This window comes from Sciurus vulgaris (genome assembly GCF_902686455.1).
Source record: "Sciurus vulgaris genome assembly, chromosome: 8".
Classification (NCBI taxonomy): domain Eukaryota; kingdom Metazoa; phylum Chordata; class Mammalia; order Rodentia; family Sciuridae; genus Sciurus; species Sciurus vulgaris.
In genome coordinates this window covers 72798853-72823637 of record NC_136468.1, presented here as the reverse complement: position 1 = coordinate 72823637, position 24785 = coordinate 72798853, and the positions used below count along the sequence as shown (strand labels likewise).

At 34.6% G+C, this 24785-nt stretch overlaps 1 protein-coding gene and 1 long non-coding RNA gene across 4 annotated transcripts in view; one reads left to right on the top strand and one right to left on the bottom strand.

The window, feature by feature from the left end:
* Positions 1-7573, bottom strand: part of LOC306667093 — a 624638-nt gene extending 617065 nt beyond the window's left edge. Inside the window, exon 1 of the long non-coding RNA XR_013765445.1 lies at positions 7557-7573. This is a non-coding gene — a long non-coding RNA (uncharacterized lncRNA). The remainder of the gene's footprint in view (positions 1-7556) is intronic.
* Positions 1-24785, top strand: part of IMMP2L (inner mitochondrial membrane peptidase subunit 2) — a 906633-nt gene that overhangs the window by 844025 nt on the left and 37823 nt on the right. The gene's annotated exons all lie outside the window — the stretch shown is intronic.

Here is a 24785-nt window from a genome sequence, read left to right as displayed (position 1 = left end):
TATGGGATTTGGGACTCAGCAATTTCAATAATTACCCTCACCCCTGCAAAATGGGGTAAGAATTTTTAAGATGAGAATCTAGAGTGGAATAGAACCACAGGTTAGTCAAGGTTTTTTAATGCATATAATCATCTAAAGTCATAATCTCTATATTCTTTCTTTTAAAAAAATAATCCTGTATGTATTTTATAAATCCAAAAAGATGTAATGTGAATGAATAAAAATGTTTTAACATTGTATATAATCACAAATTGTTAATTTGAAAGTAACTATTTTCATTCACATGATAAAGCCTTGGTTTACACTAACCAATTTTTAGTTCATTAACTATCAGATTTTCCTGGTTATTAATTTGCCATATAACAGCTTTGAGCCAACTGCCCTTATTATAGTTTATTATGTTACAGCTAGATCTTGTTTCAGTGTTCCAAAGAAAATTTCCCGAAGCAGACTGGTTATCAGGACAACTCTTTTTTCTCTTTGGTGCACTTGCTTTTGTTTCTTGTGAATGTTTCATCTTATTTCCTCAAGGCCTCTTGGAGTTGCTTGAATGTGGACTTTCTAAAAGATTGTAAAAGGCTGGGAGAAATCTGCTGAAAAACCCAGGGTTAGACAAATATTAAATATGGTTTTAAAGGAATAGCATAATGATATTTTTCTCTTTTTATTTTTTTTCCTATTCTAACCATCCGTCATAAATAATGAGATGAGCTTTGGTAACACCATTGCACAATTTCTATAATGGCTTTCTATTGAGGTCTATGGCTTACAAAGATTTCCTTTAGTCACTTAGGGACATAAGTGGAAATACTCTGGATGATGTTCTCATGATGGTCTCAAGAGAGAATTGTTTAAAGAAGATCCTAACGTATTAAAAATAAGTACAATATCCTACTAAAAGGCTTATATTCTATTTGCTCTGAAAACATTTTTCAACATGAATTTTTAAATTTCCACTTGAATCAAGCAGATTTGACATGCTTTCTGACACATATTTATTAAAATTTTGACATTTTGTTCATCACAGATTGTTTATTTAATTTTTATTTAAAACATATTTCCTTAAAGTATTGTTAATCTTAGGGCTGGAGATGAGGCTTAGTGGTAGAGCACTTGCCTAGCGTGCGCAAGTCCCTAGGTTCAATACCCATCACTCAAAAGAAAAAAAACAAAGAAATTATTACAAAATATTGCTTATCTTGATTACCTAGTACTTTTTTGCATTTGTGCCCCCTTAAATTTGGTGCTTCAAGTAAGCATGTCACTAGTTTCACCCTAGTCCTGGCTCTGTTCCCTATTACTAACATGCTGTGTGGAAAGAAAGTACAGTATTTAAGAAGCAATTAGCAGGAGATCTTAGTAACAAGTGCAGTGTCCAACATAGAGCAGACCCTCATTAAACTGGATTAAAATTTCATCAGCGTTTAGTTGTTAGAAGATTTTCTTATTTTTTTCTTGAAATTTCCAGAGTGAATCACTATAATTATTATCAGTTTATTGTTTCCTCATGTGTATATTCCTTTCTATTGCTTTGAAATCAGCAGTAAGAACATTTAGTTAAGATATATAAAAATAACTTTAAAAAATTATTGCTTTTATTTACAACATAATCTAATAATGTTCCATTAGATATTCAGAATTTTCCCCAAATTTTCTTCTTCTTTTCCAACGGTTTTAATGATTCTCAGAATCAAATTCTTTTAGAATTTGCCCTTGAACAATCCCTTTATGGAAGTGAAATAAACAGAGTGCTGAGTCTTCCTATAATGCAGTGACCTTGCTTTGTATTGACAAAAAAAAAAAAAAAAAAAAAAAATCTCTTACAGCTGGTTCTTATGTACTGCATGTATTGATGTGTTTCTGAAGGCCCAGATCAGTGAGGAGAAGATATAACTGTGCACACTCTTTGTAGATTTTTTTTTAAATCCTTTTGACCAGAGAGATTTTTAGCAATATTATTTCAGATTGAATTTGCACTTGGAAACTTAAACCAGGTAATCCTTATAGTGTTTATCCAATCAAAAAGTTTTTTAGTGATATATTTATGGCAGTTGTTTAACAGTTTAAGTGACATACTTGATTTTGATTAACATATTGAATACTCCAAAAGTTATCTGTAAGTAATATAGACATGAGTTATTCATATTCAAATTCAAATGAATTATTTCAAAATGCATTGTTACTGCTAAATGAATAATGACTAAACTATAATTTAAACTTTTCCTATCACCTAAAGCCCAATTGGCTATATGGATGTCCTTCAAATGGCACTTTGTCAGACTTAAATACCCTGTATCTCTCACCCCAAACTAGCTCTATAGAGTTTTTAAAATATTTACTAATTTTGAAAATCTGTATAATCCTATTTTCTGTCAACTTTGTAATTTTCAATGAGATATAGATTTTCAGTAACATTGAGTTCTAATTGTATGAATATAGTATTTATTTGCATTAGGAAATTTAGAAAATTTGGAAAACCATAAAGAAGAGAGTAAAGTCTTCACTAATATAACTCCCTAGATAACATTAACATTTGAAAGTGGGACCTTTTATGCATTTACCTAGGAATGTGCATATGTGGATGAGCTTAAACTTAATGTAACTTAATTTGTTACATTGCTTCCCTCATTTCATACTATATTATGGGCATTTTTCTATGTTATCAAAAAACTTTTGAAAGTATATATTTTTTATAGTTTCATTGCATGCCTGTATTATAGTTAACAACCATTTTTGCTTGTTTTTGATACAAGTTGTTTCTAATTATTAAGTTGTATTTTATAACATTTATTATTAACATCGTTATCCATACATTTTCTACCACACCTCTGATTCTCTCCCTAGGATTAAATAGTAGACGTTCACTCATGAGCTGCATACAAACATTTGTAAGGCTTTTGGGTACACACTGCCATTGTGTGTTCCAGAAATGTTGTTATAATTATAATTTTAGAGAAAAAGTCCCCATATGGTGAAAGAGCCAAACAGACTCCCTCAAACCTGATGTTGTCAGAGCAGTGTCATTCAAGAGTGTGGAGGCCTGGTGACCTGATCACCTCCTGGAGGCCCCACCCCTTCATTCTATTCCACTGGAGTATTTAACATGCATTTTGGAAATACACAAGCATTCAAAGAATAGAGCAAGTTCACTCTGTTTATTTCATAGGAATTTGTGCTTAATTCCAAGATTAAGAATTGCCTCCTCAACCCCTTCTTTCTATCTTTATGTCTTAGAGAAACATACTTTCTTACCTGGATACTTTGCTATCTTTTATAAAAATGACATTCCTTCATTCTCTTTTTCAGTTAGGAAGAACATTATGACTAATTGTGGGCTAATTCCTAAACAGAGCTATGTACTACTCCCCAGAGGGTTCTTTGAAAAGGAAAGGCCATCCCTTCCTCACCTCTGTCCCTATTCTACCACAGTCTCCAGATGCGATGACTCAACGGCCAGCATGGGAAGACAACCATCAGAGTGGAAAGTTAAGACAGAAGGTCACTGGTCCCTGATAACTTTGTAGAGCTGTCACTCTAGTTCTAGATAACATAACTATGGTGTATATCCTGTTTAAACCACTGGAGTGGGAATGTCTATTTCTTGTAGCCAAATCCAATCTTAACTGATAAGATACCAAAGCAATTGAAATCTATTTATTATAGTTGAACCTTCATTATTCTGTTTAGTGACTTATACCAGATGCCTGGGTTCTAAGTAAAGGGTACATATTTGCTCCTTTTGAACGCAGGAAATCACTATCAGTAAATTGAAATTGTTGGTAATTCCCTAATGGTTATTTAGTTTAGGGAACGTTAATTTTCCTTTGAGTTTCCAGCATTCATGGAGAGTGTACAAAAACCCTTATAAAAGTAAATTGATCTAAACCCAAAAGAAAATGTCTTCTTGCTTATCCGTGTCCATCCTTTCTCAGAGTAAGCCACATTCCAAGTCCTCAAATCATTATATACATTGCTGGAAGTGGGAACAGGTAGCTCCAAAAATCTATTTATTTTGTATTTTGAAAAAGATATACAGTGACCTGTTTTGGTTCTTTGTGCTCTTCCTTTTTTGATTAAAAATTGAAGCTTCTTCAAAAACAGCTAGCTTTTATTAATAACAAACAATAGATGGAAAGAAATAAATATGTTGGACATATAGGGAAATTTACCCAAGGAGTCATAGTTCCTAAGTCCTTTACGAACTGCCCCTGGTTACCCCTTATGTCCACTGTCTACCCACTCCCACCCTACTCAGGATCCTGAATTATTCATGATCTCCAGACCCTTGAACATCACCATCATACATGTTCTCCCAATACAGCACCCCCACTTTGTTTCAACTTTGACATAGCTGTGTTCAGGGAACACCTCTGAAAAATCCTTCTCTCGTCCTCAAATAGCCTTCAGTACTTCCTTCTTCCTACTCGGTATCATGCTGTTTCCTAACTGCTGGTTAGTTGTATCCCTAAATAGTCAAAAAGCTCCACAAGGTGACCATTTTTTTAACAAGAACATTTCTAGCACCTAGTAGGTGCTCAGTAACTGTGAAATGATATTACGCACACACACACACACACATACACACACACACACACACACTACACACACGGCTTTTATCTTTTTCATTCTGAAGTCAGTAGAGAAAATAGATTTCATGATCACATAAATACCGTAAAATTTGAACATGTCAAGAATCCTTCATCTAATTATTGCAAGGTATTATTTTTTAATAATACCTTAATTTTTGATGTCATCTTTCATGGTTGTATTTGTATATTTGTCTAAATCTTTTTACTGAAAAAAAAAATCTATAAAAACAATGTCATGAGTGAGTTTGAATTCCAGATTTGGGTCACATATATTGTATTTATTTTTGTGCCTCTCCTTTCCTGGGTCTGTTTCAAACTACAGAAGCTATTGGCAAAGTCTATTATTGGAGTGACAAACATATGAGGTCACTCTTAATTCTGAATGCTAGATATATTCATGTTGTTAGTAAGGAACTTAGATCATCTGTATTTATTGAACACCTTCTAAAGGTTAAACACTATACACAGGCAGTTAAATATTTAAATTTTGATGATATTCTGTATATTTTAATTGGTAATTTGCTTTTATTTGCATATGTAAATACACAGCAGAGCAGACCAGAAGCAGGCTTGGTCTTCTTTGTTCAAATCCTATCCCAGTCACTTAATAGATAAATAATCTCACCCAATTTATTTGAACTCATTAAACATTTTTAACTGTAAAATGGGGATATTACAGTACCTACCTAATATAGTTATTTTGAAGGTCAAATGAGAAAATTCATATAAAGTCTTTCATTCCATAACCTGGTGCATAATTCTTTGATTTCATCAAGATTAGTTGGTATTATCATTGCTCTAATTATCAGAGTTGTCAGACAGAACATATGGGTATAATGGAATCCCAATAATAAAGTTTGAGAGAACTTAAAAATTCAGTCCTGGTATGACTATAGTTAACAATAATCTATAATATATTTTATGAAGATCTAAGAGGGAGGAGCTTGAAGTCTTCAAAGAAAGAAAGAATAAAGGGAAGGGAAACGCTAATTGCCCTGATTTGATCAGTACATGCTGTATGCATGTGTTGAAATACTCATTAATATGTACAATCAATATTTGATAGTCAAATGCAGAAGGAAAAAAATTTCAGTTCTATGGCAAACACTGTTTTAGTGAGGTTAATTTAAGAAGAAATGTTTCCTCCTCAAAACCACAGGAGACTTTTGTTTGCAGGACTCCTCACCAAGTAGTGGACCTGTCTGTCTTCTGCTCTACTCAGCCTGACTTGCTCAGGAGCCTATCAGTCAGGCTGGGGCCCCAGAAGGATGATGGGTAAAAAGTCAACATAGAAAAGGCCCCAGTGTTTTCTCAGAGTCCAAAGGGACATGCTCCTCAGCTCTGCTTGATCCTCTCACTGCACTTGCTGATTTAAGGAAAAGCAAAGTATTGCAGAAGTTCTGTTCTTGGTCGGCCTGGTCCGTTGCTCTTGGCCCAAGATAAGGCTTCAGAAATCATGGTAGAAGAGTGTGGTGGAGGAAGGCTGCTCTGCTCTTGGCTGCCAGGAAGCAGAGAGGGCTGTATTTTCTGTATATTAAAATATAGTAAGTCCAGTTAAAATTAATATAAGTGCTAATGTCTTATAGTATTTTATAGATGCACTCATTTTTGTGTGTATATATGATTTCTCATGATTTCCTACAACAAATTACCATATTAGATGTCAGGTATCTGAGAGTAAAAGAAAAGTTAAGTGAAGATATAAAGTAAGAGATGACTGTTCAGAAGAGGTAAACTAATTGAATATTGTGTTTCAAATTTATTTAAATTACTACCTCTTTCTATTCACACCCATTAAATAGCAAACCCTACAGCTGCAACATGTGTTTAATTACTGTTGGTTTTATACATGCTCTAACATGAAAATCTTTCACTTGAAATTAAAAGTCAATCTGTTTGGTTTTACCTTATAATATTTAATGTATTCCCAAAACATATCAAAAGATGACTAAGGAAGGATGGCTTCATCATAATCGATGCATTGCTTTCATTTGAGATATTAGTGGCCTTTAGGAAAATCCCTATCAGATGTAGCATATTCAATATTTGCCCCTAAAATGAGTGATAATTTTGATTGCAAGAATGTTGATAATGACTGTTTATCTTGGTTTTACCACTGATTGTGTTTCCATGGACAAGGAACACAGCCTTTCTAACTTCTAGTTTCTCATTGATAGAATGGGGATAATAGTAGCCAACGTACAGGATGTGGGAAGAATTAATAATGAGATAAATATGCAGAACTCAGAGTGCACAGTGGGAAGCACTCAGTACATAGGGTTTTGTTTTATTTTGAAGCTAAATTTTTGTCCTTTGGTGGGGATAGGGCTTGGTGTCAGTATTTGGATTCGTTGATTTGAAAATAATCAGAGGAGATTAGGTAAGGTATAACAGTGGTGAGTTTCAGATCTGGTGGTTCTTTGCAAGTAAGGTGGGTGAAAAGGATCTTTTAATGTCATTAGTAATATTGATAACAATAGAAACAAGCATGGCAAATATAACTTATAGAGTACTTTGGTTGAAGCATTAAACTAAATGTTTTCACATATTGTTTTGTTTAATTTTCTCAACAACATTATGAAGCATATACTATTAAGTACCCCAGTTTTACAGATGAAGAAACTGAGGCACACTCAGGCAAACTGGGTCCAGAGCTCAGGCTCTGTTGCTCTTGTTGCCTTCTACAATGTGAACAGGAGTGAGTAGCACTGCCTGTGTTCAGGTACCTGATACACAGATTGTCATATGTGTAGCTTTGATGTTAAATAGGCACAACTTGTGAGATGAAATTATAAATACAGTTCATTTTAAATCCACTCTGTGAAGTGAGTCCTTTTCTTGCCCCTTGATGTAAGTTCAGGTAGTTTCATGACTTTTCTATACACTCTTTTTAGTATAGGTTGAATATCTCTTATCCAAAATGATTGGGACCATGAGCATTTCAGATTTTGGAATATTTGCATAAACATAATGTGATATCTTAGGGATAAGACCCACATCTAAATATGAAATTCATCTATATTTCATATATAATCTTACATAGCCTGATCATAATTTTATTTATTTATTACATTGCTAGGGATCAAAGCCAGGGCCTCCTGCAAGCAAGGCAAGTACTCTATCTCTGAGCTATCCCCCAGCCCCTGATTGTAATTTTATATGGCATTTTTAGTGTGCCTACATTTTAAATACAACCTGTCACATAAGTCCAGATGTGGAATTTTCCACTTGCAGTGTCATGTTGGTGCTCAAAGTTTTGGATTTTGAAGCATTTCAGGTTTCAGATTTTTTTGGATAGGCATGTTTCACAGTTAATATGTGGTATAGTATTTTTTTGGAAAGGACACACACACAGCTTCAATTTAATGATTTAAATATCTAGCCTTTGTAATATTTAATATTCTGAACTTTATTTATAGCTTTAAGCTTCTCACCTTGAGCTCTCAAACTCAGACCTTCCAGCAATAGGAAACTTGCAATGGGAAAAGGAACAGTTGATCTCCTCTTTCTACTCCTTCCGTCTACTTTTCCCACCTTAGTTTGTTCATATCAGTATCTGATTCCTCTGAGTTTGGAACACTGACAGGGAAGGGAAGAAAAAAGAATTGGAAAATTCATCCTTGACAAGTGTCATAGTGTTAGTCTAGCATTGCTGCCCTCTGGCATTGGGGATGTTAAAGCTGTTTTGCTGTGACTGCTTTCATTGGCTCTTTGTAGACCCTTCCCTCTGCAGTTGTTTTGAAGAGGAGAACCATCTATAGTCTGACTAAGAAAACTAGTGGCCATTCAATGTTTTCTGTTGAGATCTGGACCCTTTCCAAGTGTCTTGGACTTGATCATAGGTGACCCCATTCTGATTCCTTCTTACAAAATGCCCACATCCATTCCACAGAAAACATTCACTCATTTTGTACTCCAGTGTACTCTGGGATTTGGGAGGTCTCCAGAACAACAATCTTTCCTTCACCCTACCCTAAGTGAGACTGGCCAATCACTTGGCCATTAGTTTTCTCATCCATGAGTTGGAACATGTACATCAAATTACAAGAGACGCATGCTAAGCTTTCTAAGTCCTATTGAAGTATCTTTCTCCATGCGGAACTGAGGACAGACGTCTCCCACCCTTCAGAGCCAAATTCTTAACTTATCAATAACTTATCCAAAGTAAGTAAGTTTTCCTCCTTAATTTCTAATTATAGAACTTTGATGTGGGTATGGCATTTTAGAATTGTGTAACTAATTCTCAGAAGAATCCTCTTTTGGGAATTCAACATATGGTCTAACACCTCCTTTGGAATGTGTTAATTATTGTTTTGATGCTTCAGCCAAAACTTCCATTTTAATATTCCATTATGTATATAATAATTACTTCTGGGTAAAATGGACCTTCATGCTTTCATATGATTTCCTTACCTCATCCATTTTCCTCTCCTTTTTTTGTCTTTCCTACCTGAACTGAATTGGCCTATGATGGGAAGAATAAACTCCACATACCTACTCAGATGTTAAGGGAAATTCTCAAGGACCTTGGTGACTGAAGACAGCATAATAATTCATCCCATAACTTCTGATGTATTACTATTCCCTCGACTTGGCTCGGCTTGTTAACACTCCTCCTCAGCGAATTTCTGTATGAGTGGCAGTTTGATGTAGTGTCTGTGAGCACAGAGTATGGAGCTAGACCATCTGGATCAAATCCTAGTTCCACAACTTATTAGTTGTGTGTCCTTGGTCAAGTTATGAGCTTTAGTTTCCTTATCCATAGAATGGGGGTAACAGTACTTGCCTCACAGAGTTGTAAGAATTCAATGAGTTAATATATGCAAGGCTCTTAAAACAGGGCCTGGTATACAGCCAGTGCTATGTGAGTAGTAAGTAGTAATTATTACTACTTCTGGTATTATTCATTCTCTAAGGTTCAGTTTAAATACCACCTCCTTTATGAAGCCCTTTGAGATGATCCCAGTAAGACAGCTTCAAATTCTTGCTCTCAAGCTGTATCACTACCCTTGTTGCAGGGTGTCATTGTTAGTGTTCCCATTTCTACCTTCCAGAAGCCAGTGACTGTTTCTGTGTTTATTGCTTGGGATACTGTTTAAACACAGTAGATACAGTCAGAAAATGTTAGTTTCTTCCTCCTGTTATTTTTGCTGCATGGTTGAATCTAACGCTTCATGCCTAAAAGTAAATTTATAATATTTAACAATATTATAAAGTAAAAACTGTTCTTTAAAAAATTTGAACGTAGAAAGCGAATACCATGGCAATTAATATAAAATGATTTTTTGTAGTTAATAGTAACATCTGCCTTATTTTTGAAGGCGATAGAAGAAAACATATTCCAAAATATAAAAAAAAAAATCAAATTTTACCAAAATACCTACTTCTTAAAGTAAGAAAGAAAATATTTTGAACCAGAGCTTCTTTAAAAACTAAGTACACATTAGTGAAAATTTGAGCCTGCGTTCAGTTCTTCGTATGCATTGTCATTTCTGGTTTCCTTTGTGTAACGTCAAGATGAGCAAGTCCCACGTCTGAAATGCCTGCGTGGCAGCAGTGATAAGGTGAACTGTGGCACACTCAGTGTAGTTTCCAGAGCAAAGGCTTCGAAAACTCCATGACTGGTTATAACAAATGTGTTGTTTAGACGTGTTCTGCCTCATTTTATCTGTCTTCCCCAAGGGACTTGGAGCTTTACCATTCTCACACTCCCTCAGTCTCAGTCCTGTCATCCAGTATAATGGTGTAGTTAAATGAATTGTACTTGGAAATGCTCTTACTTTTGTCAAGGTCGTGCAGGTTTTAACATCTCACAGGCAATTCCTGATAAGCCACTCAACAGCTCTATGATATCCTTAATGGTAACGATTCTCTGGTGAAGAGGACAGGGAAGGTGATTATGGATGGGAACAGTCTCAGGTTAGTTCTTTCAAATTTTAATATTCATTTAAAAACCTGAAGGCCAAGAACCAAAGTATATTTATGAAAACATATTTCTAAAACAACAATAAGTGGAGCTATTAGACTGCATTTCTTTTCTGAATCTGACACGCACACACAAAAGGCTGAGGGCATTTCCTCTTGTCCTTAGCAAACTGGGAAGAGTTCACTTCCAACATTCCTCTGGAAACCTGCAACAGTACTCTAAAGGAAATTAAAGCAGAGTGACCAGCTGTTGCTTTCCTAAAATGTAGCAAAAAGACACTTTGGTTCTAGAATGTTCCTGAGTGCAACACACTAAAATTTCCTGATAAGAATTATTTACAAAAGATCTACAGTTTGGGAGTCAAGCATTTATTCTGACATTAGTTTTTCTCTAGCTAAGCTAATTTTGAGAAAGTTGTGTATGGAGCAGAATATAGCTAATAGTTTTTTCATTCAAGGCATAATCTTTTTTTTAAATTCATTTTTATTGTAAACAAAAATGGGATACATCTTGTTTCTCTGTTTGTACATGGAGTAGAGGCATACCATTTGTGTAATCATACATTTACCTAGGGTAATAGTTTTTGATTCATTCTGTTATTTTTTTCTCCCCCTACCCCACCTACCCCTCTTATCCCTCTATAGAGTCCCTCCTTCCTCCATTCTTGCTCCCTTCCCACTCCCTATATATGTCATCATCCGCTTATTATCAGTGAGATCATCCCCACCGCAAAAAAAAAAAAAAAAAAAAAAAAAAAAAGGAAATGATCATTCATCCTTTGGTTTTTTGAGATTGGCTTATCTTATTTAGCATGATATTTTCCAAATGCATCCATTTGCCTGCAAATGCCATAATTTTATTATTTTTTTATGGCTGAGTAATATTCTTCCATGGTATATATATATATATATATATATATATATACACACCACAGTTTCTTTATCCATTCATCAAGGTGTAATCTTGCTTCAGGTGGACAACCACACTAACTATATTGCAAGACATACAATTGGTGATCATTTGGAATCTATTTTTATAATTTTACACAAATCTTTTATCATCCATGCTGAAAATATGAAATGATAGTTTGTTATATAAGCATACATAACTTGGTTCTAGTTGTGCAAGTATTCTACAATATTTTGAGTGGTTGTTCATTTGAAGAAATACATAGGAATAGAAAATATCTGGAAAAGATAGTAGTCAAAATAAGATATCAAAATTTAGCATAAAAGTTTTAGTTACTGTTATAATTCATGTAAATTATTTATAAACCTTTCTGTGAAGCATTTGCTAGTATTTCTGCTAAATATTTCCTAAGCAGTATTTCCCACCTCAATTCCTTATGTTTCCTGTTCCAAAATGTCTTAAGAATAAAGTTTGAGAATCATCTGAGATTGCTGCTGAAATTGCAGGGCATATCTATATAATTACCTCTGTTCTCCACTTCATTCATCTCCATGGCCATAACCAGAAGATATAAAATAAAAGTTCCAGTAAATATATCTTAAAATTGTTAATGTTTCATTTTTTCTTTACAAAAGGCATTTTATTAAGACATATTGCCAGACATATGGAATGTGTCTTTTCCTCCATCAATCAGTTTTTATAACTACAACTGCTAATCAGTGAAGATTTATTAAGAGGATAAATAAATATATCAATCTCAAATAATTGGTCACTATGAGTTGACTACTTTTTATTCCCTTTGGTCAGTGAAAATTGATTGCAAAAAACTAAAACATTCTCATACATGAGGGTTGAAGTTTGCTTATAAGCAAGATCTCCCTGTGATAGCTGCATCCTGCTATAGAACCAAAGGCTTGGATCAGGATTTTGCATCAGACTGGTGGTAATTTATTCCATTAGTTGATGTGACAGTGACTTCTAGCCATATTCTTTGCTTGAAGGGGAATGTTTACACACATGCATAACTTCTGTCCAAAGGGAGAATACCTCAAAATCCCAATCATAATACAATTTGGCATTCCTATCTATGGTCCAGTGACCAAAGTTTCAGACTGTAGCATAGTGACCATTTCATCATTACTTATAAAAGAAGATTTTTTAAGTCATAGTTGATATGTTTGTGTTACATACAATGCATTGTGATCTCTTAGATATAGGAAAATCTTCCTATTAAGAAGGACTTGGAAATGGGCACAGAACTTTAACAAGTTTGCCACGATTGCCTGCTCCCCAGCTCATGTCGTTTCCAGTACAGGTTGTACCAAATTCCAGATCCTTTTGGTCTCAAAACCATGATAGTAAAGAATGAAGAGTGTCCATTTTCAGAAACTCACTTTGCCTTCACTTTCCTCTGCTGCATACCTTCTCTACACTCCTGTCAACAATGTTCCCAAACCATCTCAGTCGGTAATTATAGAAAAAAGGAGCTAAGGAGAAAGGATGATCCTATTCCTTTATTATTATAAGAAGGGCCTAGAAGACAGGCATTTATTACCTCACCAAAAATAATGGTATTGTTACATTTTAAGTATACCTTCTAAATTCTTAATAACATGTACCACAGAGACAAAAATTAGAACTTAGTTCCATGTTGATTACAAAGTACAGCATCTATTTGCCAAAAAGTAATTAAATGAAAAAATGGACCTAACTATGTATATGGAGAAGATGAATTACATGAGTTCTTAATTTTTGTATGAAAGAAAAATTATTTATGTGAATTAAGTAAAAGAGTCTTGGAGTTAGATCTGTCAGAATTCTATCTTTGTCACTTATTGACTTATTTACCTGTGTGAGCTCTGGCAATTTCTTCTCTACTCCTGATTTCTCATTTTAAAAATCAGGGATGGTTTTTGTGTTAATTGTAGTTTTTGAAATACATTGAGATTTCTCCAATTAGAATAACAATTAGAATAACACTCCAATTAGAATAACAATTATCAAGAATACAAATAATAATAAGTATTGGCAAGGATATGGGGGGAAACATACACTTACACATTGTTGGTGAGACTGCAAATTAGTGCAATCACTCTGGAAGGCAGTATGGAGATTTCTGAAAAAAAAACCACCATATGACCCAGCTATCCCACTCCTCGATAGATACCCAAAGAATATAAAATCAGCATACTGTAGGGAAGCAGCCACATTAATGTTTATAGCAACATAATTTACAATAGCCAAGCTATGGAACCAACCTAGGTGCCCTTTGACAGATGAAGGGATAAAGAAAATGTGGTACATATACACAATGCAGTATTATTCAGTCATGAAAATGAATGAAATTATGTCATTTGATGGTAAATTGATGGAACTGGAGACTACAGTGCTAATAAAATAAGTCAGATTCAGAAAGTTAAGGGTTGAATATTTTCTCTGATATGGGGAAGCTAGTCTAAAATTTGCAGGGGAGCGAAGAGAGAGAGAACAGAAATGGGGGCAGGGGATTCCATCAAAATAAAGAATGATCAGAGGAGCAGAAGAAGCAGATTGAGGGGGAGAGAGGATGGATGGGATAAGGGAAAAACAGTGGAATGAATCTGATCTAATTTTCCTATGTACATATATGAATTTACTGCAGAGAATCTTATCATTATGTATATCCAGAAGACACTAATTTTTTAAAAAATGTAAATAAATCAATAGAATAGAGGAAAGGGAATAGGGAAAGGGAGGAGGAGAAGGGCAAGGGTAAGTACTGGGGACTTAATTGGAGCAAACTATACTCCACATATAATTAAATCCTAATGTTATGTATAACTATTATGAACCCATAAAATTTAAATGCCAAAAAAGTACAGAGAGTGTTTGGTTTCCATTCTATTGATATGTTTTTTTTTTTTAAACATTTTATTATATGAGATAGTAAACATAAAGCACTTATTGAGTACCTGGCACTTAGTGAGTCTTAGCCACGTAACTAGTTCTACTATTACTAATATAATTCCTGCTGCTCCTCTCCCCCCTGTGATTGCTATTATGGTTGTTATTCCACCCCACTAAGCAAAGCCCTTTATGCCTTTCATTGTTCCTTCCCCATCCTATTCTGTTTCCTTCACTATCGTTCTCATCTGTGTTTTCTAAATATACCAAAATAATCTCATCCTATCCTTCATCCTGTCATCTTTCACCCCTGTTGAAATCCTGTTCATCTTTAAGAACCAGCTCAAGTGAGTCCTTTTACTAAATCTTCATCAGTCTACAGGGTTAAAACCAATCCTTCACATAGCTGTGCTTTCAATCCCTTGATTTTCACTTTCATTATAGCACTTTAATTCTTTTCAATCTTACGGTTGCTTACAACTTTCTCTCTCTTTCATTGTATTGTAGGGTATTTGAAATATTTTCCTACTTATCTTTATCCTCTCCCACAACATACAGTCCCTACCAATAAACACAAAGCTTTTCCACATGGTTCACAATTCAGTCAATACTTGTTTAATTAAATTGTTATCCAGAATTCCTTAATAGCAAGGATTTTCATTCTTTTCCAGTAAAAAGAAAACTGATAGTTCTACTGATAATTGTCAGGCAACATAAGAGGCTGAAATCCTCTCTAAATAATCAAGTTACATTCAGTGTGTTTTGATTTACCAAAAAACTTCATTTCCTGATAATTAGCCATTCTCAAAATAGCATAACTTAGGGTCCTATGATTCCTCAAATAAAACCTTCAAAGTTAGTAATAGAATACAGAATGCCTATAAGATTTACTCATTATAAGAAAAAAACCTGTTTTCATTTTCTATAACTTTCTATGGTTATTAATTTAGATTTTTTTCCCTGTTGGGTAAACTGCATGAGAAAATAAAACAGAAGTAATAATAACAATTACAGTAGTTCTAAAAATGTCTAACCTGAATTGAATACTTACTACCTCCCAAGTATTTCACATCTCAGTGTTTCATCCATTCCTTGCAAAAACACTGAGCAAGCTGAGACTTAGGGAGGTAAAAGTTTCCCAAGGTCATACACATAGAAATAGAGTGCATGTTCCTTTCAGCCTGTTTTTGTTAGCAGTCAATGTCTGATCCCTAAGTCCATGCACTTGATCTGTGCACTAAGCTGCCTCTTCATGTTCACACTAGATAGAAGAATGGTAAATGCTGGTCATTTATTGGAGAGGAAGCAAAGAACTCTTCCTAAAGCTGATCTTGTGGAGCAAACACATTATTTTTACATACTGTGTAATAATCGTGATGATGATTTGGCTAGGGATCAAGGGAAGCTGAGAGAAAGATGAAAGGCTAAGCCCTCCCAAGCACATTTAAGATGACAGTCACTGTCACTCCAGAGTCAAGAAGAGAATCATATGTTCTTATGTACTGTAGAATGAAAATTCAAGTTTGAATTCCACTTATTCTGGAAAAGTAGGTTGGCAAGAATTAAAAAACCATGTCTTTGTATGTTTTTAAATTTGTTCTAATTAATTATTATACATGACAGAAAAATGCATTTCAACTCATTGTACACAAATGGAGCACAACTTCTCATTTCTTTGGCTGTACATGATGCAGAATCACACGGTTCATGCAATCATACATGTACATAGGGTAATGTAATCCGTCTCATTCCACCATCCTTCCCACCCCTACACCCCCTCCCCTCCCCTCCCCTCTGCCCAGTCCAAAATTCTTCCATCCTTCCCTAGTACTCTCCCCCACCACGCACACATATCATGGATCAGCATCTGCACATCAGAGAAAATATTTGGCCTTTAGGTTTTTGGGATTGGTTTATTTCTCTTAGCATGATATTCTCCAGCTTCATCCATTTACCTACAAATGCCATAATTTCGTTCTTTTTTTTTTTTTTTAACTCAGGGGCACCCAACCACTGAGCCACATCCCCAGCCCTTTTTGAATTTTATTTAATGACAGGGTCTCACTGAGTTGCTTAGCACCTTGCTGTTGCTGAGGCTGGCTTTGAACTCATGACCTTCTTACCTCAGCCTCCCAACCTGCTGGGATTATAGGCATGAGCCACTGTGCCTGGCTCATTCTTCTTTAAGGCTGAGTAATATTCCATTGTGTATATATACCACATTTTCTTTATCCATTCATTTGTTGAAGGGCATCTCATTTGGTTTGATAGTTTAACTATGGCAAATTAAGCTACTATAGACATTAATGTGGCTTTGTCACAAATAAATGACCTAACATTACATCTCAAAACTCTAGAAGAAGAAGAACAGAACAACACTGAAAGTAGTAGAAGACAGGAAATAATTAAAATCAGAGCTGAAATCAATGAAATGGAAACAAAAGAAAAAATTAAAAAATTGACAAAATGAAAAGTTGGTTCTTTGAAAAATAAATAAAATTGATAAACCCTTAGCTATGCTAATGAAGAGAGGGAGAAAACTCAAATTACTAAAATTCATGATGAAATAGAAAATACAGTGACAGACACTACTAAAGTACAGAAGATAATTAGAAACTATTTTGAAAATTTTATACTCCAACAAAATAGACAATACTGAAGACATCAACAAATTAGCTAGAGATACATGATCTACCCAAATTGAATCAGGAGGACATACACAATTTAAACAGATTGATTTCAAGCAATGAAATAGAAGATGCTATCAAATGCCTAAAGCCTACCAACCAAGAAAAGCTCAGGATCAGACAGATTCTCAACTGAGTTCTACAAGACCTTCAGAGAAGAAATAATACTAATACTCCTCAAAGTATTCCATGAAATAGGAAAGGTGGGAACCCTTCCAAACTTATTCTATGAGACCAGTATCACCCTGATACCAAGAAGCAAACAAAGATTGGTTATATTCAGACCAATATCCCTGATGAGCATAGATGCAAATTTTCTGAATAAAATTCTGACAAATCATGTAGAAAAACATATTAAAAAGATAGTGCACCACAATCAAGTGGGGTTCATCCCAGGGATGCAAGGTTGATTCATCATACAGTAATCAATAAATGTAATTTATTACATCAATAGACTTAAAGATAAAAATCATATGATCAGCTCAATAGATGCAGAGAAAGCATTTGACAAAATATAGCACCCCTTCATGTTCAAAACACCAGAAAAACTAGAGATAGTAGGAACATACCTCAACATTGTAAAAGCTATCCATGCTAAACCCAAGGCCAACATCATTCCAAATGGAGAAAAATTGAAAGCATTCCCTCTAAAAACTGGAACAAGATAGGCATGCCCCCTTGTATCACTTCTATTCAACACAGTCCTGGAAACTCTAGCCGGAGCAATTAGACAGACAAAGGAAATCAAAGGGGTAAAAATAGGAAAAGAACTCAAACTGTCACTATTTACCGATGACATGATTCTATATTTAGAAGATCAAAAAAATTCCACCAGAAAACTTTTAGAACTAATAAATGGATTCAACAAAATAACAGGATATAAAATCCACACCCATAAATCAAATGCATTTCTATACATGAGCAATGAATCCTCTGAAAGAGAAATTAAGAAAACTATCCCATTTGCAATAGCCTGAAAAAAAAAAAATACTGTGAATCAATCTAACAAAAGAGGTGAAAGACTTCTACAATGAAAACTACAGAACTTTAAAGAAAGCATTTGAAGAACTGAGAAGATGGAAATATCTTCCATGTTCTTGGACAGGTAGAATTAATAGTGTCAAAATGGCCATATTACCAAAAGCGTTATATAGATTTAAAGCAATTCCTATTAAAATCCCAATATCATTCTTCATAGAAATAGAAAAAGCAATCATGTCTTTGTATTTTAAAGGCATTTTCATAATCAATAAGAGAAATGCACTTAAGACTTCAGAAATATTTAACATAAATACTGAGTCTCCAAGGGTTATATTCCTATGAACATGAGACAGCTCTATAAGAACAGAAGGGCCACAGTCAGTATCATGGTCCTTAGCAATTAGTAGGGCAAAAATCAAATTTCTTCTTTTTTCCCCCAAATTTAAATTGTTTTATTATGTGCATGATACATCCTGTGACTTCACTGAATTGTTTTGAGATAATACTGAAATAACCATTTTTACTTATGAACCTCAAACAATTATGACAATATTCCTCTGTGGTGGTGAACAGTTCCACTATTGTTTATATTCTTGTTTTAGTTCATCCCTTTAGTCCTTTTTTTATTTCTTTTACTAATTGTTACAGCAGCCTTGAAGAAGATTGATTGCTTTCTACATAAATGTTTTGTTAGAATAATTACCAGGCTCAACTGGGGCTCTGATTCTTTATCCTTTAGCTGACTTTGTAGAGTAAGACAGATTGTATCACTGTGTTTTATTATCCTGTTAACAGCCACACCTTAATTCCAATTGGACTGTCTCTTAAAATTTCACTGTTCATGATCTTTTGCTTTAGGCTTCATAGTTAATAGTTCCTTACTATGATTCTCCTGTGAGTTTCATCTAGTAACAATGGTCTGCTCATTCCCCTCTCAGCTAATTTCCCACCCATCATGAGATTTCCAGGATTTTAGTTGTAGTGCATCAGGTCATTCAAAATTGTGATTTTTTAGACTTCAAACACTGAGATGTAAAATAACTCTTGAGTTTCACAGCTGTCAGGAGCAAGAACATATTGGATTGGTTTAAGCCAAAAATATTTCATCTCCAATTTGATTTACTTGATATTTTGGCTAGAAGCACAGAAATGCCATAAATAGTGGGTGGTGATTTACAGTGTAACTACATAAAAGAGTGCTATAATTTCAGAACCACAGGATGGTGCATGTGATGAACTCTCATAATTGTGACATGGCCAGAATCGACAGCTTCTTCTCATTTAAAGCTGTTTGTTTTCTATGAAGATCACAGACCAAGGTCATTTGGCAGTGCAAAAGATATTCTGCTTCTTTGATGGTTCCTTCAAAGATATTCAAGGAGAATTAAGCATCTTATATTCTACTGAAACACAAAAATGTTATTTTATAGGCATCCTAGACTCCAGAGAATGTTCTCAGTTTGTGCAATTGCCGAAGAGGAAAATATTAGGATATATTTTGATAGGTAATTTTTTTTGCATTTTAATAATAAATTTTTTTTTCTTTCGGAGCACAATTGCTTCATTTGTAAAAACTATAGCTTATCAGCTTGGAATACTCACTCCTGAAATTATGAACTCCAAATTTTATCTCATTTGCTTCTGTAGTGACTCATCCATGTAACATAAGACCCATAAGACACATCCATGTCAGGTGCCATCAGGTCAATTTGTACCAAGTCATAGATTCTCTTTATTTGTCCTTGCTCTTTTCTCCCAGGGCCAGTCCCTTGGTTTCCTGGATCATATCCTGTTACTTTGTTTTGAATCTTTCACCTTAACCCTCTGAGCTTTGTCATTAGTCATCCTGTATCCTTTATTTTGGCCTTCAACAAATCCTAAGGCAGAGTTTTGCTAAGTCAGTATGTTCTGTGCACCTGCAGAGAATAGACTGGAATGGGTTACAGGTATGATAGGAATATGGTGTCATATGGGCAGCAGCACCCATTAATCCAGTCACCTACAGCTTTAGGTCACCTCATTTGTTCACTTCAATGTGCCAGACAAATATTAGCACTTTTGATGCTCACCCTGACTGCCGTAGGACATGGCTTTGCCATCCTCTCGCTTGCTGTTCTGCTATTTCAGGCCAGCACCTGAGGTGACCTAATATCTTCACCAGAGGTTCGGCTCTCAGGACAGAACCACGCCCAGCCAAATCTTTTCCGTTATTATTCAGGGCCACAATCTGTTATCCTTGAGCCTCCCACACTCCTCGAGTCTTCTGACTACCTCCACTCTTCACATTCTTAAGCACTTCAGTCACTCGTAAACTTAAACCATCTCACTCTCTTCCTTCTGCATACAACAAAGCTTCCAAGGGTGTGGTTTCCAACACTCCCAACTCCTTGGTTCCCATCTATTCTGTCATGCTTCTCTGCCAACTTCTGCTCTTGTTTTAAACCTGCCATTTGCCTTTTGGTTTCTATACTAAGATCCCGAATGCCACTGGAGAAAACCCAACCATTGAGCAGATTGACTCAAATTTGTCATCCCCTCTTCAGTTGGACAGCAGCAGTTCTCTCTATATATCTGTGTGAAACTCCCTTATCCAGTGCCAGAGTTTTCCCCAAATAATCTGCTGCTCTCTTCAGAACACTTACTCTACTCCAGCCCTTCTAAAAAGATGGCATCATCACTACTTCACTAAGAAGTTGGAATCAGAGGGCCCTGGACTTCCTTAATCCACACCAATAATCTGCCTGTATTTCCTCTATTCCTTCTGGTAGTCCTTATCAAGCTAAGACATGCATCATCACTTTCTATCAGAGATTTGGGAATTATTGTTGACTCTTCTTTTTTTACCTTTACGGTCCACATTTTATCACTTTTCACAGAGGGCTGTACTTTGATCTAGATTGATTCTTGCATCTTGATCTGTAACTCATCTCTTTCATGTCTCATGGACCAAACCTTATCTACTGGGTCCGTTTTCTTTTTTATTTTTTGCTTCTTCCATTTCTTCTGTCACCTGGCTTCTTCCCAACATATGAACCTGCTTATATCTCTCCTAACTTGCAAAAAAAAAAAAAAAATCTTAATAATGCTTCCTTCTTGATTGTATCCATTTATAGTTCCTGCTGTCTTCTGATGGAATTTTTGAAGGAAAAAAAGTTTTCAGCATTTTCACTCTTTCATTATGCATTTGTTCTTCACTGCATTGCAATCTGGGTTCTACCACCAGAACTGTATAAAAGCTGTTCTTGGTGAGGTTTTCGATGATGTCATACTTGTGAATGCAACAGTGACAGCTTGATGCCACTGTAAATGACCTCCTCTTTTGGAAACCCTCTTGTGCATTTGGTTCTTATATCACTGTCTTGGTTTGTTCATTTGGCAGATGTTTACCTACTGTGTTTCAGGTGGCAGGCAATAGCAAGACACTTCCCTCGGAGGACTTACTCTGAGTTGTTTGTAGTTTACACTGTGCCTTGAGAGTAAACTTCATGCCTCCTGGTCTCCAGTAAACCTTAGACATTGCCAGCCTTTTTTCTTATTCCAAGTTGTCTTCTAAATTGACTTACTCAAGTTTTCTAATTCTTTTTTTTTTAACTCATATTCTTATGACTCAAATATTTCTCCATCTCAGACTTCTATCATGAGATGATAGATTTTCAGTTTTGATGGCTATCTCCATCATTGTATACTAGAAAATTTAGTTATCTTTTGACTCTCTCTTCCCCACTTTTAATCACATTTGATTACTTCATATTTAATTAGTCAAAAATTCAACAGATTATATAGACTTTATCCTTCACATTTCTGACTACCATTTACTGTTTCCAGACTTGATGCATTTCCTTTTCATACCAGAAATACTAGTATAGAACTGAAAACTTAGTTGGACCCTCTTCAGCCCCTTTTTTTTTTTTATCACATTGGCAACATCGCTTACTTGAGGGACTCTCTAATCTTAGGGCTTGGGCAAATCAGTTCAAACAAGTATATGTATATTTCTTAGTAAATAATGAAAGTGCCATAAAGTAGTTTTAAAATCACACTGCTTTTCTTATTCTGAAACATTCTACTAGAAACCAGTTATCAGTATCCTTCCTTTAACACAACCGTTTGCTGAGTGTTAGAATTTTAAAGGCAATTCTTGGTTGTCTTTAGTCATGCATCACATGAATGAAAGATGTTCCCAAGCATTTTTAACAGTCTTCTTACCCTGAGTAGCAATTCTCTTCTCTATCACTGAGTCCCTTATAACACCTGCTAATAGGGGCAGAAAGCATACTTCTAGTTTCAGTTTTTCGTTTTCAACAGTTAATTCTGGTAAAAAATCATAATGAGCTGATCATTTATAAAAATGACTACTAAATTTTTATCATTTCATTATAAAATATGAATTGACATTTTTCCCCAGAAAGAAGTGATTTGATTGGTCTAAGTAAATGCTCTACTGAAAAGTTCTCTCAGATTTGGTGTGTGCTGTGAAATCAGTGCACAGTGATAAGTACCAAAGTGTTAAATGAGGGGCAATGTCAGACAAACAGAATGAAGAATCACACTAACCTCCCAGCCGGTTAATCAACTTAAAAATGATTCTCACCAGTACTTGACTTTCCCTCCAAGAGACTTCTGAGTTTGCTTTTTCTAATAGTCTTTTCTTTCTTTAAAAAAAGGCAATTTCTTTTCGGGCTAGAAAAAGAAATCAAGTGAACAGAAATTGACATTTAGAACACCAAATCTTAACTGGGTCAGACAAAGTTAATAGTCTAATGAGTAACTTACCATGCATTCTACTGTTTCCTTTTGTCACCTGACTTCTGGTAGGTGAAGTCCTGCCAGAACTTGTTTAATAGGTGTGATAATTTTGTAAGAAAAAATTGAAAATGTTAGGAAGGACTGATATACTTAAGGTAAATTATTCAACCTGAAGTGACTTAGGCTTAATTTTTCTTATTCAACAATTCAAAGATTGTTATTAACACATTAACTTGCTGATTTCTACCACTATACATATTGAAAAAATATAATTATTGTCAATTTTCTTTAAAAATTATAAAATCAATTAAGAATATTAGGCATGTGAATGGTACATCTTAAAGCCTTTGAAAATTTCCTCTTAAGAGTAATTAGAAAAATAACCTCTTCTATATAATTTCAACTCAATAATATTTTGAACATATTCCACATTTTCTGTAGAGACCTAGTCATTACATAACATACTCTTCATCATACAAAGACTTCTTTGAAAACTTTAAAACATCAGTTTTATTTTCTGAATACAGTGTTCTGTTTCTAATGATGCTTTGAATTTCATGACTTTCCATTGTTTTTCATAGCTCATACTCTATAACATTCTTTTTGCAAGGCAACTGATTTTATGTATTGATCAGTTTTAAAGTATGAATGAGCTACACACTGAGATTTTGGAAATCCTAAATAAAAGGAATTATCTCTGGAGATGGGTATGTGGGGAAGTGAAGTAAAAATTGTGAGACACTTCCTAATGTATTTGATAATTTAATATCAAAATTAGATAAAGATACTATGAGTAAAGAAAATGCAGAGCAGCATTTTGGTAAACATAGACAAAAGTACTTATCAAAATATTAACAGATTGCTTCCAACAATATATAATAATGAAAATAACATATCTTTACCAAGCAGAGATTATCCAGAATTAGGAAAAAACAATCTAGAAATTTATAAGGAACTACAAAAGACCTGAATAGCTAATGCAATTGTGAATAAAAAGAACAAATTTGGAGATAACATACTACCTGACTTCAAAATGTGCTGTGAAGTTATAGTAGCTAAAATAACATGAATTGGCATAAAAACAGACACATAGACCATGGAACAGAATAGACAGCCCATGAGTAACCCTCCACATGAATAGTCAACTAAGTTTTGACAAAGGAGCTAAGAGCACACAATGGGGAAAAGATGTTTTTTGTCAATAAATGGTGCCAGGAAACAAGATATCCACATGCAAAAAAATAAAACTAGACTTCCATCTCTCAACAATTACCAGTATCAACTTGAAATGGATTAAATACTTAAATATAGGACCCAAAACTATAAGGTTCTAAGAAGAATAAAACTTTGGGGAAATACCTTATGACATTGACTGAAACAAAGACTTTTTAAAGATATGACTCTAAATGCACCTGCAACAAAGCAGAAATTGACAGATGGGATCACATCAATCTAAAAGTTTCAGCACAACAAAGGAAACAATCAGCAGAGAAAATAGACAACCTATAGAATGAGAGAAAATATTTGCAAACTTGTTCACTGACAGGAAGTTAGCATTCAGAATATGTATGGAATTTAAACAACTCAGTAGCAAAAAGAAAAAAAATAAAAGCCCAAATAATTCAATTAAAAATGGACTTAAATTTCTGAACAGACATTTCTCCAAAGAACATTTACAAATGGCCAAAAGATACATAAAAGTTACTTGAAATAACTAACCATCAGGAAAATATTAATGAAAACTATAGTGAGATACCATTTGCCACAGTTAGAATGCCTATAATTCAAAAGACAAAACATAATAAATGCTGGCAAGGATGTGGAGAAAGAACACTTATATACAGTTGACACAAAATAAATGAATATAGCCATTATGGAAACTAGTATGGAGGTTAATCAAAAAACCAAAAATATAGCGACCAGACAGAATATGAAATCAACCTAAATATTCCTCAGTAGACAAATAGATAAAGAACAAGTAGTATATGTATATAGTTGGAATAGAATAGTGGTTACCAAAGACCAGGAAAAGTAGGAAGAACAGAATTGGAGAGATTGTAGTCA